At 37.7% G+C, this 15,181-nt stretch overlaps 1 long non-coding RNA gene across 2 annotated transcripts in view; it reads right to left on the bottom strand.

Annotated features, from left to right (window-relative positions):
* The window catches only part of LOC147580232 (uncharacterized), a 57,303-nt gene that overhangs the window by 16,624 nt on the left and 25,498 nt on the right, over nucleotides 1-15,181 (bottom strand). For both annotated transcript variants that reach the window (XR_015252663.1, XR_015252664.1), the window contains 2 exons: nucleotides 6,343-6,590; nucleotides 4,929-5,047 (listed from right to left, as the gene is read on the bottom strand). This is a non-coding gene — a long non-coding RNA (uncharacterized LOC147580232). The remainder of the gene's footprint in view (nucleotides 1-4,928; nucleotides 5,048-6,342; nucleotides 6,591-15,181) is intronic.

Raw genomic sequence — 15,181 nt, 5'->3', positions numbered from 1 at the left:
GGAGACAACATCCTTATAAATCTCTGATTTGATCATGGACAATTGGACAATTATGCCACATCATTTCACAGAATTAGAAAAGCCCTCCTACATTGGTCAATTCTCCAAACACTATGCTTATCCATAATTTGAATAATTAGGACACTTATACTGTTCTAAATCTTATTTATCTCTTAAAAATATACCATGGAAATTCTCCCAAGCCCACATTACTGAAAGAGGAAAGGAGCTTGTGCATTGGGGGATACTTTGAGATACAACTCAAGTAAAAGAAGGATGGTAATCCCAAGTACTAAATCTTATCATAATGGTTACCAATTGTGAGCTAACTTCAGTTCAATTTAACCCAATAAATATTTACTGAGCACCTGCTTATGTGCAGTACACTTGTTTGAGTTGTTCTCTCAATGGGAAAGTACCTGGCAGGTTCAAGTCAGAAGGTTAAGTGGAAGAGTCAGAATGAGAGAAGGGAGGAAGTCAGAGAGATGATGGGGCAGGATTGGGAGTGGTTATAGGGGGAGGAGGCAGATCATATAGAGCCTTGTAGACACTTGTAAACCCTCTGGCTTTCTCTCTGAGGGAAATGAAGAACCATGGTAAAGTTTTCAGCAGAAGAGCAAGATGATTTGACTCATGTTTTAAGAGTGTCATTTTGACTACTCTTTGAAAATGGAAAATAAAAGAAAAAGAAGAGAAGCAAGGAGAATTTTTTGGAGGTCAATGCAGTATTGTAGATAAGAGGTAATGGTAGTCTGAGCCACAGTGAGAGAAGTGGAAGTAAAGGTAAACTCAAAAGGGAATTTCTGACTGATTGGATGTGGAGTGTGAAAACAAGACCCAGCAGTGATCCTATGCATTTTGACCTGTTCTGTTGTAATGATGAAGTTGCCATTAGTTGACATGAAGAAGGTTTTGAGGGGGAGCAAATCACCAGTTCAGTTTTTGATATGTGCATCTTAAGATCCCTAAAACAGATTGTATGTTGAACTGGATAGGCACAAAAAACCCAATACCTATAAATTTTTTCCACATAAATCTCTGCCGTAGGCAAAAAAAGGGGGGGAGACCCATAACTGAATGGCAACAAATCCATTCTTTCCAAATATTGTTTTCTAAATAATAAAAATATGAATAAAAAGAAAAACAAAATTGGGGCGCCTGGGTGGCTCAGTTGGCTGAGCATCTGACTTCAGGTCAGGTCATGATCTCGTGGTTTGTGGGTTTGAGCCCTGCATCGGGCTCTGTGCTGACAGCTCAGAGCCTGGGGCCTCCTTCGGATTCTGTGTCTCCCTCTCTCTCTCTCTCTCTCTCTGCCCCTCCCCCACTCACACTCTGTCTCTCTCTCCTTCAAAAATAAATAAACATCAAAAAAAACTTAAAAAAAAGAAAAACAAAATAAAGATCACTGGCTTTGAAACTCTTCAGGAAAAAAAAAATGCTTCTATTCACATAACATTCTAAATGCTTTTGAAAATTTGAGAACTAATTAGCTTTATCACTAAAGAGATGGAGCTTGTTTGGAAAAAAAAACTAAAGGAAAAAAATGGAGAGTATTCAGATAGAGTGGACTGACTGGTCACAAATTATATTCTATACTATAAAAACCTCCTTGGGATCTGAAAGATTAATGGTTGCTATCTGAGTGTCCAAAAGCCATACATGTACTTCTGAAACATTTGAAAATAAATTAATAATATAAATTAAACTATATGAAATTGTCAATATTTTCAACTTTCATCAATTTTGAACTACAAAATAGCAATTAAATATGGTCCAATCTAACATATAATAAAGTTGCAAAGAAACAATCACACATTAGACAAAGGGCATGTTTTGGTCATTCTTTTCTGTTCAGAAAATAAATATTAACTTTCCACTGCCCATACAGTGGTACCAAACAGTAACTCAATAATTCATTTCAGCCAATATTTGTTGAGTTTTCATTCTCAGCAAGGTCCCTGATAGATGCTGCTGGATAAACAAAGATGAGGGAATATAGAGCTTGACAAGCTTACAATATAATGAAGATGAATAGAATGAGTACCAAAGTAATTGCACTGGAAGTTAGAGCGAGTGGGATTCCAAAAAGGAAATTTCCAAATTTCCAAGTTAAAGAACGTTTTCATGCAAAAAGTGACATTCAGCAGGAGGGACGAAGGAGCTGGAATACTTCCAATGAGACATAAAGAAATCTGAGGGAGATTAACACTGAGCTTTAAAGCTGTGTTTTAAGGGTCTTTGAATAGAAAAGGAAAGAAAGAAAAGAAAAGAAAATTTCTCAGGGCTGAGAAATGCTTCCATAACTATGCTAAAGAATCCCCAGTGCTTTATTTATTTGTTTCTTCTCATTCATTAATTACTCTGTGTTTCTGCAATCACTGTGGGGACCTAGAAGGCAAGAATTAACACTTCCACTCCAATTTCTTTTGGAACAAATTCAGGAGGATAAGCCCACATAATACACAGCAACACTAAATAAACTAGTAAGTATCTCATTAAAACTTGGAAGAATAAAATCCTAAAACGAGTTTCTTTGAGCAAGGAGTGGTACATTGTCCATTACTACTAATTTAAAATATGTAAACTATTACATTCTCTTTATTTAAAAGGCTGCTTTTACCCTGTTATTTTAATAAGCATAAAATATATTAATAAATACTTTCATAATTCACAAGTAACCTCAATTACCTATCTCATTTTTTCCATAACTTATCAAATTCCTTAAATACAAAATAGAGGTTTTTAAAATTCGAATCCTCATCAGTGGGACATTGATACTCTTGAAAACAAAGTATAAGATACGGAACCCAGTAGATAAGTATATTATTTCTCTCTTTTTGGAAACCTTAAACTATGTACGTAACATGTCATATATATTTTTTCTTATAAAGATTCTTATAAACATATAAAAAGCTTATTTTTTAAATCATATTCTTATTTGAAGATTAGGAAAAATACAGAAGTCCTTCAAAAAGGGAGAATTATGAATAAAGAAGATGTGGTATGTGTATATATATATATATATATATATATATATATATATGTAGTATTCCATCATATATATATGACAATGAGAAAGAACGAAATCCTGCCATTTGCAACAACGTGGATGGAACTGGAGGGTATGATGCTGAGTGAAATAAGTCAGTCCAAGAAAGAGAGATAACATATGTTTTCACTCATATGTAGAATTTGAGAAACTTAACAGAAGACCACAGGGGAAGGGAAGGAGAAAAAAAAATAGTTTCAAACAGAGAAGGAGGCAAACCATAAGAGACTTTAAAAAAATTTTTTTAATGTTTATTTATTTTTGAGAGACAGAGAGACAGACAGCATGAGAGTGGGAGGGGCAGAGGAAGAGAGAGGGAGACACAGAATCTGAAACAGACTTCAGGCTCTGGGCTCTCAGCACAGAGCTCGACGCTGGGCTCGAATTCTGAACAGTAAAATCATGACCTGAGCTGAAGTGGGGCACTTAACCAACAGAGCCACCCAGGCACCCCAAGAGACTCTTAAATAGGGAAAAAACTAAGGGCTGATGGGGGAGGGGGAGGGGAAAATGGGTGATGGGCATTCAGGAGGGCACTTGTTGGGATGAGCACTGAGTGTTTTATGTAAGCAATGAATCATGGGAATCTACTCCCAAAGCCAAGAGCACACAATATACACTGCATTTTAGCTAATTTGACAATAAATTATATTTGAATAAAAGTGAAAATTAAAATAAATAAAATAAAATTACTCCAGACTTTTCTTTCTACAAAACTTGCTCCTTGGTGAGGCTGTATCCCTAGAATGAAAGCATAGCAACCATCACAGGCTTGCACATGACTGGCACTAGAAAAACATTTGTTGAATTGAATATGGTCTGATGAAATCTGTAACAAGTATGGACAGAACCAGTCTTAGTTGGGAATTAGGGAAAATTGGGGATAGAAACCCCTGCCTAGTAAGACCCTAAAGACAGAGGGAGAGTGAAGTAGTGGGTGACTGAGAAACAAATAAGGGAACTATAGAAACAAATAAGGGAACTAAAAGAATGAGATGTCCATAAGGAGGGGGTGGAAAGAAGGAGGCTCTGCCCTGATAGAATCGGAGAGAAATGGCAACAAATCCCTGCCTCATAGTGCTGGACAGAAGTCACCTGTGGCTTGTGAGGGCCATTACTAAAACCTTATGCAGGATAATTAAAAAATGCTCATTAAGATTCATTCATTTTATGGGGCATGTGGGTGGCTCAGTCTGTTAAACGTCTGACCAGCTCAGGATTCATGGGTTCGAGCCCCACGTCGGGCTCTGTGCTGACAGCTTAGAGCCTGGAGTCTGCTTCAGATTCTGTGTCTCCCTCTTCTCTCTGCCTCTCCCCCACTCATGGCGCCTCTCTCTCTCTCTCTCTCTCTCAAAAATAAATAAATATCACAAAAAGAAAGACAGCACTACTTATTAAAAAAAAAAGATTTATTCATTTTAACCAGTGTGACATTGAATCTTAAAATATTTCCAGTTTAATCTCCTTGTTTTTCAGAAAAAAACAAATTCAAGTTTAGAAAGGTGACCTGAATTATAACAATAAAATTACATAAATAATCTGTCTTCAGCCTCATAGGAAGGAATGTCTTTTAAAAAGAAGACTGAGTGCATACTGGCCATGTATTCAGCCAAGATGTTGCTGAGTTGGGTAGAGCTGGCCATAGGAGATGAAAGCATGAGCGGCTGGGGAAGACGGGAGAGAGAGAGACAGGAAGAGCGTGAGAAAGAAAAAAGACAGAAAGAAAGAAAAAGAGCAAGCGAGTGCACAATGGTTAGGAATAGATTCACTTTCTTTTCAAGTTCAGGTTTGTAGTTATCAATCCAGAAAAAGAAGGATTTGACAGACACACTAGTCAGTTGGATTCTTCTCCATTAGGGACTCAACATATAAACAAAACAGATATTACCTTGGTTTTTCATCAAACCATCAGGTGGAAGAACGTGCTGGGTCTTTGCCAAGGCAGAAGGGGCACGCTGCAATAAGGAGCATCATTCTTCACCAAGAACTGTCCAGTGACTGAGTGGGGTGGGGAAAATGAGAATGATAGAGTTATAATTTAGTCTCTGTGTAACAATGTAAATTGTCGTTCTTTGATGAATGGAAATCAAAATTTCAAAGATTAGTGAAGATTCTTATTAGGATTTCCGAAGCCAGGGTCCCCATCTAACCCACATAGAATGAGAGTAATGGTGGATAGGATGACAGGAGCCTGGGGCACAGCTTCTGGAGTATTTAGGGTAGCCTTGTAATATACATAAAGTTAGTCTCATCTAGCTTCAAATGCCAATGGTACCCATTTCTAGTTATGTGAGCCTAAATAAGACTTTTAATGTCCGTCTAAAATATGAATAAATTCCATACTTCATACACTTATTGTAGGGATCAATTGGTAATACATGTGAAAATGTATGGCATACTTTTATGCACCTAATAAGCACTCAATGAATATTTTCCCCTCCTTTGTATTCATGCAGTATTGTATCCTCCCTGGATATACTTAATGTAAGGCTATCACATGAGAGCCTTCTAAGCATCTTTAAATCTAAGGAGCTGCAACAAAGGAGGGCACACACTAGGTAGATACAACTTGCCAAGGCAGCGGAAGTCCTTTGGCGGCTCTTGGAACCAGTCCTGCCACAGACCCTTTCTGACCATGATGCCTTCTTGAAAGTGAAATGGTTAAAACTGGAATTTGTCCCTTAAGCTGCAGAAATGGGAGGTAGGGAAGTGGGTGGAAATATCCCACAGTGTTTCATCAAACATATCAGAGCATTCTATGATCTTGCCTTTTGGAAGGTCCAATTTCCGCTGGAGTTTCAATCAGGAAGTTACTGTTTCAGCCAGCAGAGTGACATTTAACTGTTCCCATTCCCACATCCAGAACATATAACAAGGCAGAATATGGAAGGCAGAGCTCTAAGATCAGAAAGCTAGGAAGTCCTAGCATCAGACAGGCCCACACAGAGAAGGCTCATGCGTTAATACATAAAGATGTTTTGCAGAGCAGATAAATGGGAGACAGAGTCCCCGAGGCAGTGCAAGTTACAACAATTTGTTACTCAAAGTCTGAGCCTTAAGCGTTTCAGACTGGAACTGAACAATGCCACGGAAAGAGAATGGGATTTGGATATTCCTCGGTTTTAGTCTCGTTCTGCACTTACCACTGTAAGGTGATGGGGATGAGATTTGATTCCTGAGCTTTGACTCCTCAGCTGCAAGGTGGTAAAATGCCCACATTAAAGGGCTGTTGTGTGGAGTACATGAACTAGTTGTATAAAGTGCCAAGCATGAGGCCTGACAGAAAGTAGTACCTGAATAAGCTGTGGTGGTGTGGAGCAGCAGCAGGGGGAATAAAGTCCAACAACTGGAGAAGGAGTCCTTCTCAAGTTCTCCAGGAACTAAAACTTCTGGACAAGTAAGTCCAAGTCCAAATGACTCAGAGAATGCGAAGGTTTCTGGTGGGGAAATCCCACTCGGTGAATACAGGCAGAGGGCAGGATTGAGGCCAAAACAGCACCCACGTCAATATCAGGGACCAGCTGGAATGGACTGGAATGGACTGGAATGGAAGCAAATCAAAATTGAAGTAAAAAAGGATCCTGGGAAATTACTGAGAAAAAAAAAAATCACTAAATGGGGAGTCTCCCTGGATCACAACCGTGACACTAGCTGATCAGATGACCTTGACAGGTCCCTTCATCTCCCTGTACTTCAGTTTCCCATTTGAGAAATGACAGCGTTATGTAGTTGATTTGGATAGTCCCTTCCAGAATTCAGCACTCTGTGAATCTCTTTTGTTACCCACTGTAACAACAATGAGGGTCTCCACTGGCCTTGTGCACACTTAACCTTGGCTATGCAGGGGACCCAAAGCATTTCCCCCAGACCTCAGCATCGAGGCAAGTTGGAGAGTGAAAAAAAAAAAAAAAATCTATCCTCAGACTTGCCCTAGGAATTTTTGCCTAGAGTTACGAAAAAAGATAAATCCCAGTACCCTGAAATATTTTATATGCTTATTCCAAACATTACAATGCTTCGTGGAAGTCTGAGGTTTTCAAAGTCAAAACAAAACCTATTTTGAAAGAAAAAACTTACTCTTCAGGTTTATGTACTTCTTAAAAGTAAAATGGAGTCTGGAAATTTTTCCTCTGAGATTTCACCAACAGCCAAAAACAAATATTACTTCTTTGACAAATAACAGTTCTGTATTATGACTACAAAAAAAAAATTCTTGTCATAAAAATCTAATCTTGGGGAAATATAACTCTGTCTGCATGAAATAGCAATAATGGAACCAATATCTATCATTTCTGTCATTTATGCATTTAATTGCTTTACCAACAGCTCTATGAAAGGGCATATGATAGACGTGAACTGGCATTTGGCTCTCTCTTTTTGGTTTAAGAAAATTAAAGTAACTCTTGAATCTCATGCAAAAAAGGCAGTTATCTTTTGAGAGTTTTGCTTGTGAGTCCACCCAAAAAACTGAGAAATACGCTGTACTTGTCAGCTTTTGCAGGGCTCTGACTGATACCAAGAGGGAGTATTTCAAAGCAAACAGCAATAATAGTTGGTGTCAGAAGTGAAAAGAAATTCCTCATTTTTGAGGGTCCTAAAGTTACAGCCTGCAACCCAGATCTACCACCAGCGGCCCTGCCCTTTCCCAAGGCTGGCATTCACCTATGGTAAGATAATAAATTTGCATCATTTTACATTAAAAAAAGTCAATTGCTGGTTCTTCATTACATCTTTTCTTATAACACGGGTTTTCTAAGATGCTGTAGACGCATAGTTCTTCCCAGATTCTCTGGGTATTCCAAAAAAAAAAAAAAGAAGACAAGAAGCCATCTACTAAAAATGGCTAGAAGTCGTCTGCATTACTACTATATTACTACAATAGTAATATCATCATGAGTAGAGAAAAGGTTGCCCAAACTATTTAATGCTTAATAACCTTTGTAAAGATCATACTAGTACATAAATTGGGACCTTAGAAATGTTACACTCACCTCTCCACCAAAACTATTTCTTGGGCATTTTGACTGGACAAAGTTTGAGGTCAAGAGTGGCCCATCACCACCAAATTGATTTTTAACAAGTATAAATTATGCCTCAGCTAACTCCGTTATATTATCAAATGGTGGAAAAGTGTAGAAATGTGAAAAAAGCATGGACATGTCTTTTTTCAAAGAGCCATACAAGTCATCAAGGCTTGTCAGCATGAGTAATTCTGATTCCCTGTCATGAGATATAAAATATGTCTGACACAGTAAAAAATTAATCATTACACAAACATACAAACACAAATAGAAGTAATAACTCTGGATCACAAGAGTAATGAATTGCAATATGATAACCTTAGGTATATACAAAACTATTATAAACAAAAGTAGTATAGAAAAGATAATCTCCAGACTTGCAAATCTCAAAGATAATAACATATTTTATATAGATCTGTATAATAAAAAAATAGCAATGAGACAATGGAAAATTTTCAAGCAGTTCATAAATAAAACATATTCAATTATGTTAAATATTTTAATATTTTATTATAATAGTAATAGCTGACATTAGCTGAACATAAAATAAGAACTAGATGCCATATTCAATGTATTATCCCAAATAATCTTCATATAACCCTCAAAGCTAAGTACTATTTATACCCATTTTACAAAGGTTAACTTCCCACAGTTTTACACATTCTGGGCATCTTCACACCAAAGGTGTCTTATCCCTACCTCCTATAATGTTTGTTTCTGGACTTTCTTTACCTTCGACATTGATCTGTGCTGACTTTTCTAACAAGACTCAAAGAGGTGGCTGAATGGATAACGGAAAGATCATAAATGTTAAAGAAATCACAGACGTTAGAGACTAGATGTACGGTCCTTCTCAATAATATTTGTATTTTAACAGGGTCCCTTTATGATTTTATGTAACAAATGCAGAATACTCTGCTTATTGGAAGCTACTGAAAGATTTTTTGAGAACATAAGTCTTCTGAATACTTTCCAAATGAATGAATGTATTGATCAGAACTCTAATCTCAAGTTGACAAAAATTAACTTTCAACCCTCACAATGTCCATGACCAGAGAAAACTGACTATAGAAGTTCTAATCTGGTGGTTAAAAGCTCCATTTGGCAGCTTAAGGCAGATGCCCACCACTGGATAATTAAACTGTGACCAAGGAAGATGATGAAGAAGTTGGCAGCCTCTATTCATCCTCTAAAGGACACTCTACATCATTTCTCATTCATGTGAATCTGGCTTAAGGTGACCGAAAGTGATGGATGGCTGAGCAAAACTTCTTCAAAATTTACATGCATTCCACTTCAAATGTCTTCAAATCAGAAGTTATGATCCCAGTATAAGATGAAACTTTTTAAATTTTCATGTATTTAAAATCACTACTTTGACAATGGAGATAGGGATGGCACACAGCTGTACAGACAGGACACAATTTTCAACTCTTAACATTCCCTATCCACGGAAACTTGGGTAAGCAGCAATCTCTCCAACTGGCCTGGCTATTTTGAGGCTCAAAAGAACTGAGACACTTAATAAGTATGGGTAAGCAGCAATCTCTCCAACTGGCCTGGCTATTTTGAGGCTCAAAAGAACTGAGACACTTAATAAGTATTACTTCTCCCCCTTCACAGAGCAAAACAAACAAAACCAATTAGATGTAAATTTGCACACACACACAACTTCTCCAGCTGGTTTGGAGAAGTTAATGCAGCCTTTAAAGGATGGGCTTAATCCTCACTGTGGCTCAGATGCTGCTGAAGTGTGACTTAAAACCTGTGATGCATTTGACAAGGCCAACATTACTTGGGGCTATACAGAAGAAAGATTGCTTCTTTCCAATTGCACTTCTAATTCAGCCCCAAGTTTCTTTTCTCTCTTGATATGTTTCTTTATTACCTTCCAAATTCAGACTCTTACAGGGTCGTTGTTTTATTCATGAACATTAAAGCTAAGCCATTGTTATCCTAAAACACATTTGGGTAATCTCTAAGGGGAGTAAGAAGCAATGGTGTTGGGAGGGGGCCAGTGAGCAATCGCCTATATCTTATTTTGTCTATTATCTGTTGTAGTGTCTTAAGCAGAAAATTCTCAAAACCCTTTTTTTGTGTGATGATTTCAGTAAAGGAAGCATGACAAAGCAGCTTGCTTTTAAAGACAGGAAAAATAAGCTGTGGTTAATTCCCATTAGAAATCTCATTTCAGGGGCGCCTGGGTGGCTCAGTCGGTTAAGCGGCCGACTTCGGCTCAGGTCACGATCTCACACTCCGTGAGTTCGAGCCCCGCGTCGGGCTCTGTGCTGACAGCTCAGAGCCTGGAGCCTGTTTCAGATTCTGTGTCTCCCTCTCTCTGACCCTCCCCCATTCATGCTCTGTCTCTCTCTGTCTCAAAAATAAATAAACGTTAAAAAAAAAATTAAAAAAAAAAAAAAAAAGAAATCTCATTTCATGAGCAGAGTGGGTTATCCTAATCAGAGATCAGGATTTGGTCCCAGGAGAGCCCCCAGCTGACCTCACTGAAGCTTCCTGAAGCTAAAGCCCTTTCATGCTGTCACCAAAATGCTGACCTGCAGGTGTCCCCTGAAGCTGTGCCCACAATTCTCTGAAAACTAAACATGCAGTTCCAACACTATTGGGCTTTTTCTTCAGCTCTTCAGAAAATACTTGCAAAGGTGCTGCTGCAACACAAATTAACTTCTTTGCAATTTAAGTAACTGGTCAATAAAGTTTTTCTGAATGAACAGTGATTTGCCATCTAGTTTCCTCAATCTTCATAATACGGTTTTCCAGCCAGCTTTCTAATTCTCAGACCTGAGTAAAATTACTGTTCATCCAGAGCTCTCATTATGACATTTGCAGACTCTTTTTGTTCTTGGCTTTGTTCCTGGTTATTTCCTTGGGTGGCTGAACCAAAACTGAAAAAGACGAGCAAAAAAAAATGTAGCAGGGAGAGCACTGGAAAATCTCTCAGTGGAGGCTGAAATTTACTTCTAGCCTCACCACTTTCTAGCAATTTATGATCGAAGGGTCACTTCCCCGTCTGTAAAATGGGCACAGTACTTGTCCTGTTTATTTTTTTTTCTAACAGTAACCCTATTTCAGTTTTGTAGGTAACTGTATGGTTTAAACAAAAATGCCAGTCACCCTTGATAAAATGTGTTGCCTAAAAACAATCCAAAAAGAAAAATTATACACATACACACATGTAGCATAAGAAATTTAAATTTTTCTGTCATACTTTATACATTAGATTACGTGACCTGTATGTATCTTTTTTATTTTAAAAAAATCAGGATTTACTTCAAAAAAGTCATTGGTATATTTAAAGGAACTACAAGAACAAAGTTCCTGGTTTACTAAAAGTCTATAAATAGCTATTAACATAAAGACTATTCCTACACATTCTTTTAATAAAATTAATCCAATTAAAATGGGAAGAAGACATGAACAGACATTTCTCCAAAGAAGACATCCAGATGGCCAACAGACACATGAAAATGTGCTCAACATCACTCATCATCAGAGAAACACAAATCAAAACTACAATGAGAAATCACCTGACACCTGTCAGAATGTCTAAGATCAAAGACACAAGAAACAACAAGCATTGACAAGGATGTGAAGAAAAAGAACACTGGTGCACTGCTGGTGAAAACACAAACTGGTGTAGCCAATGTGGAAAACAGTATAGAGGTTCCTCAAAAAGTTAAAAATAGATCTATCCTATGATCAAGTAATTCCATTATTGGGTATTTACCCAAAGAAAATGAAACCATTAATTAAAAAAGATATATGTACCCCTACATTTACTGCAGCATTACTTACAATAGCCAAGACATGGAAGCAACTCAAGTGTCCATCTATAGAAGAATGGATAAAGAAAATGTGATATAAAAGAATATTACTCAGCCATAAAAAAGAGTGAAATCCTGCCAAGTTCAACAACATGGATGGATCTAATGCTAAGTGAAATAACTCAAGAGAAACACAAATATAACATGATTTCATTCATATCTGCAATTTGAGAGGCAAAACAAACAAAGAAAAAAAGAGACAAACAGGGGTGCCTGGGTGGCTCAGTCAGTTAAGTGTCTGACTTCGGTTCAGGTCATGATGTCAATGTTTGCCAGTTAGAGCCCCGCATTGGGTTCTGTGCTGACAGCTCAGAGCCTAGAGCCTCTCCCTCTCTCTCCACCTCTCTCCTACTCTCTCTCTCTCTCAAAAATAAACAAACATTTAAAAAAAATAGAGGGACAAACAAACAAAAAAACATATTCTTAAATTTACAGAACAAACTGATGGTCACCTGAGGGAAGGTGGGTGGGGGGGATGGGTGAAATAGGTTAAGGGGATTAAGCACACACTTCTCCTAATGAGCACTGAGTAATGTACAGAATTGTTGAATCACTGTATTGCACACCTGAAACAAATGTAACATTGTATGTTAAATTACACTAGAATTAAAAATTTTTTAAAAATTAAAAAATTAAACCTATTTAAAATCATGGAAGAACATTTTCTTTGCTATTTTTTTTTACTTTTTTTTTTTTTTTTTTTTTTTTTAAAATTTTTTTTCAACGTTTTTATTTATTTGTGGGACAGAGAGAGACAGAGCATGAACGGGGGAGGGGCAGAGAGAGAGGGAGACACAGAATCGGAAACAGGCTCCAGGCTCTGAGCCATCAGCCCAGAGCCTGACGCGGGGCTCGAACTCACGGACCGTGAGATCGTGACCTGGCTGAAGTCGGACGCTTAACCGACTGCGCCACCCAGGCGCCCCTTTTTTTTACTTTTTAATATGCTTTTATAATTGTCACTTTTATAAGGCAATCAAAATGTGCATGGCATGTCTTTTTTATTTAAAAAAAAATTTTTTTAACGTTTATTTATTTTTGAGACAGAGAGAGACAGAGCATGAACAGGGGAGGGGCAGAGAGAGAGGGAGACAAAGAATCTGAAACAGGCTCCAGTCTCTGAGCTGTCAGTACAGAGCCCGACGCGGGGCTTGAACTCACGGACTGCGAGATCGTGACCTGAGCCAAAGTCGGCCGCTTAACCGACTGACCCACCCAGGCGCCCCATGGCATGTCTTTTTTATAGCATTTGGAGATGACTCTTGCACGAGAACCATCTCCAGATTTTATTTAATTTTTAATTGCTCAAAAGCAAAAATTATTTTAAAATGAAAGTCAAAGAGGTCATAACATAATATTACAAATATTCTAAAGGATATCATTACTTCAAATGTCAAACAGTTTGCATAAGCATGTTAATTGCTTCGGAGGTACGTTTATTGGCTGATTCCATGAACAAAATAGTAGCAGTTTTTCAACAGTGCAACAGGGACTTATACAAAAGCTGTAATGATGAAATGATTTCAGAACTACATTGGATTGAAGGGATCGATGGGGCAGGAGACATTGGGAAGGGTAAAGTAAAGGAGAACAGGAGTCTTTTCTAGCTCTGCTACAAACTACCTGTGGACCACTGAAACATTTTCATGATTAATATAATCAAGTTGAATAATTATCTTAACATGACTTTTTCAACCTAGACTGTTTGGCACGTTACTATGTTACCCCAGAGGGAATTTATCTGGACAACTTCCTAAATAACCCAGGGAAACCACTTGCAGTATCTCTAGGATCCAGTAAGTTATCCACCAGGTTAATTCAGCCACTGATTTAAATTATAGCACAGAAGAGTTTAATAGATCTAAACTGTAGTCAGCAAGCAGTCCTTCCACAGCCACAGAGTTAAGATGCTAATTTGTAAGATCTTAGACCAAGATAAAATCCAAACATGAAGCAAACTGCCTCACTGACTTTCAAAGAATATTTCACAGTTGGACTTACAGAAACACCATTACTTACTCTTTTGGTCTAACCACCAAGAATCCCTCTTATCTAGCTGGCTATGACATTTGACATCAAAAGGTGAAATAGTTGGCAGTGGTTGTTGTCTGGGGACAGGAATCATAGGAAGTCTACTCTATCTCATTCACCTCTGTTGTTTTGTTTTTAAAATTATATTGTTTTTATAATCACAAAAAAAGTCTAAAGATACAACAAAAAATACTTCTAAGATGAAACAGTTGAATGGGTAATTACAACTTTTTGCCCATATTTTGTAAAAAACAAACAAACAAAAACATAAGATAATGAAACATAAACCTGGAGAGAACTGTCTAAAGATAATGTTACAAAAACTATTTGGAACAAAAACCCCTGGTCCAGACAACAGTTCCTGCACTGCTTATTTGGTTTCCAAGACCAGGTGTGTGAGCACCATGAGACTTGAGGCTTTTTATAGAAGAAACCAATACATCTCTAGCATTTTTGTTAAATCACCACATTCTTGTTTTATAGTGTGGTAGATAACATGTGGCAGCTGTCCTGTGAGCCCTGTCCACTTTCCCTACAAAGATCAACAGACCACCGAGCCAATCCTTCAAGCCTACATTTTTAATTACAATATTGAAATAGGAAGGTTTGATTTTGAGAAGAACTCAAGTGAGAAGATGCCTCCCTGAAACTCAGTAGCTTTGGTACTTGACGTTATAGGCTTTAAATTTCCATTGAATTAGGAAAAGCCTCCCATGTATTAATGAGTGAGTTTAGCACCACATTATGTCAAAATTTCTCTGCATATTAGACTTCAAAATGCAACATGAGCTAAAACAATCCTGAATAATTCAGATCATATCATGTATGTCAGACTACAAAAGGAAGATATATTATCTTGAACGTGAAAGATTCTAGCATAAAATGTCATTATGTTGGGACTAGAACAAAACAAAAGCATTTTAGAACACACACTCTGTGCTTGAGTATCTATCTGAAAGAAATTCTTTAATAACATAAACTGATAGAGCATATCAACTAATGTCCTTCCTCACCACTCTAGTTGTCTCCAGGGAAGTAACACAGAATTGCCAGTCAAACAACTGTCCGTGGACTGCCTGCCGTATGCCAACATGGTGTGACACGCAAAAGATGCAAGGCACAACTCCAGATCTTTAGTGCGTGAGTAAAGAATGCTACAACAGAAAACATTAGGGAACACAGGACAAGGCCAACATTGCGACACGGGCCACAAGAACTGTTGGAGAGCTACACCTACC

This window comes from Puma concolor, chromosome B3, assembly GCF_028749965.1.
Source record: "Puma concolor isolate L17-30 chromosome B3, mPumCon1.1.hap2, whole genome shotgun sequence".
NCBI lineage: Eukaryota > Metazoa > Chordata > Mammalia > Carnivora > Felidae > Puma > Puma concolor.
Note: the sequence above shows the minus strand (reverse complement) of the source record. Positions and strands in the feature narration are given on the sequence as shown.